A 2,261-nucleotide genomic window follows, 5' to 3' on the forward strand; every position below is an offset into this window, starting at 1 on the left:
TCTGCCTTACATTTTCAGTTATAAGACAGACCAATTTGCTAGCAGTGTGCACTGAATCTGATCACAACCCCGGTGGCTGAAGGGAGTTGATAGATACACCAAGGGTTCCTTCCTCTAATGGAAATCAGTAATGGAATGACCATTTAGCATACCTAGCAAATCATGTGTTTGAGGTAAAGTGTACCAATGTGCCTTCCAGTGACAAAAATGACGAAAAAGGATTACTTATTTTATGCCATGCATGTAACAAGTTAAAGATCTGGGTACACTTCAGATGTAAATTAGTCTCTAATGCACTATAAGAAAAGCACTTCCTTCGAGCCAGATAGCTACACTAAAACAGGTAGCAGCTTGATGGTGTGACGTAAATACTCTTCAGGTCTAATGTGAAAACCAATGTCTTTAGCCGAAAGATAAACAAGGCTCACAGAAGCAACCTGGTGGTTTGAAGGGGTTTGACACAAAATATATAGAACACGATATTGGACTCATTAAACCTAACATGTGCTTAGTAAACCCATTAACAGCTTTGATTGATTGTACTTCAAACCAATGAAAATTAAGTTATGGGTGATAGTTTAGTCTCTCAGGCCCAATGTTGTGATTTACTAATGGGGTTATTACTACATACTACATTTTATAAAATTTAGGTCTGATTAGGTGTGACTGAGGTTATGTTTCACAATTAGAGCATTTGCCTATATTTTACACAGTATTTATCAATTGACCATGTTGTATTAACAATTAAAATACTGCAGCTTTTATCCTATATGTCAGAACAAGGATACTGCTCTGTGATCTATAATAATCACCTATTATTTATTTGGTACTTTTAAGAAAAGCACATAACAATTTAAAGAAAATGACCATCTGTCCATAATTGGTACTCCGTTTTTAAGCTTGGAAAGATGAAAGGTTTAATTGACCCACCTCTTCCTGGACTACAATATAAGACACACAGATTTTATTATATACAAGCATAAAAAGGTTTAACTCACTGAGCTAATTAACCGAATCTGGTATATGGATACCACAGATTTTTAGGATCTATTTCTGTAAGGAGTGAATAAATGTAAGTTGTATAGCACGAAACATGGACTTGACAAGCTTAGGCTAACTGGGGCCGGGCCCTGCAACGGGTGATCAGGGGTCTGACCTTGGGAGGGCAAAGGGAGCAGAGCCCTCTGCAACAGCACCAACCGCACCCTGGGAGGGCCCCAAGGTGATTGACTATCAAGCAGCTCTCAGTCAGGTGTAGACCTGAGAGGAAACCAATGCTGCAATTTGCATTCAAAGTGTCTATGATCAACGTGTCCTGCAATTCACACTCATTCATGTGCTTGCTGCATTCTTCATTGACACGCAAGCCGAGTAATCTACCACCAAGATACCATAGGCAACTTTCGCAACATAGGCCCGCCTGCGAGTGCAGGGGAGGCAGAGAGAAGTCATCTCTAGCTCTCTACCGCCCGTACAACAAGACAGCCCAGCACCTCATCACGCTTCCCTTCTGGAAGTCATCCTCCACGATTCAAGACAGTGTTTAAAGACACTAGGCCTGGGAGCCTCACCCCACTGCCACAGTAGGCAGGCAAGCGAGATGCTCCCAGGGCAGCAGAGGCATGAAGCTCCACCACTGGCCCTCCCAGATAGGCCACACAAGTATTTAAACCCCCAACGTGGCCACACAGGACAAGTTTACTAGGTAACTGGCAATGAGGGAGGGTTACTCCCCCTGCACATCAGCCATCCATCATCCACCAGGACTGGTGGGTGCCAGGGCTTGGCCCCTGCACATTGAGAGTTCCCAACTTAGATGACAGCCCCTAGCCGGGGGTCCCCATGTCCTGGTGGGAGGCACAAAGAGGAGAAGAGCCAGGTTCCCCCACACCATCAAAGTGACTCACTTTCTTCCAGTACATGTGTGGAAGTTCATGAGGCCAGAGGCAGCATCTTCTACCCCTTGAGGCAGTTCACACTGGCTTCTGTGGCGAGGTATAACCAATGAAGGGAACCAGGAATCCCTCAGGGCCCGACTCCTTCTCATCTAGGCTGCCCTTCCACCCAAAACAGCTATCTGTTCAGTCACTTGAAACCTGGCCAGGCCAGGCCAATATCAGGCATGAGAGGGCCTAGGTCTTCAAGGGGGTCCCAGCCCATTGAGACATTGCAATTTTGTTACCCCCAAATGCATGCTGGGTGAACAAGGTTTCCCTCTCCTGAGGGATATCTCTCACATCGTGCCCTCCCAGAGGGCCTGG

At 45.4% G+C, this 2,261-nt stretch overlaps 1 pseudogene; it reads right to left on the reverse strand.

Moving 5' to 3' along the window:
- Positions 1 to 1,238: 1,238 nt before the first annotated feature.
- LOC146866092 (5.8S ribosomal RNA) lies at positions 1,239 to 1,391 on the reverse strand (annotated as a pseudogene).
- Positions 1,392 to 2,261: the final 870 nt, after the last annotated feature.

This window comes from Triturus cristatus, chromosome 2_1, assembly GCF_964204655.1.
Source record: "Triturus cristatus chromosome 2_1, aTriCri1.1, whole genome shotgun sequence".
NCBI lineage: Eukaryota > Metazoa > Chordata > Amphibia > Caudata > Salamandridae > Triturus > Triturus cristatus.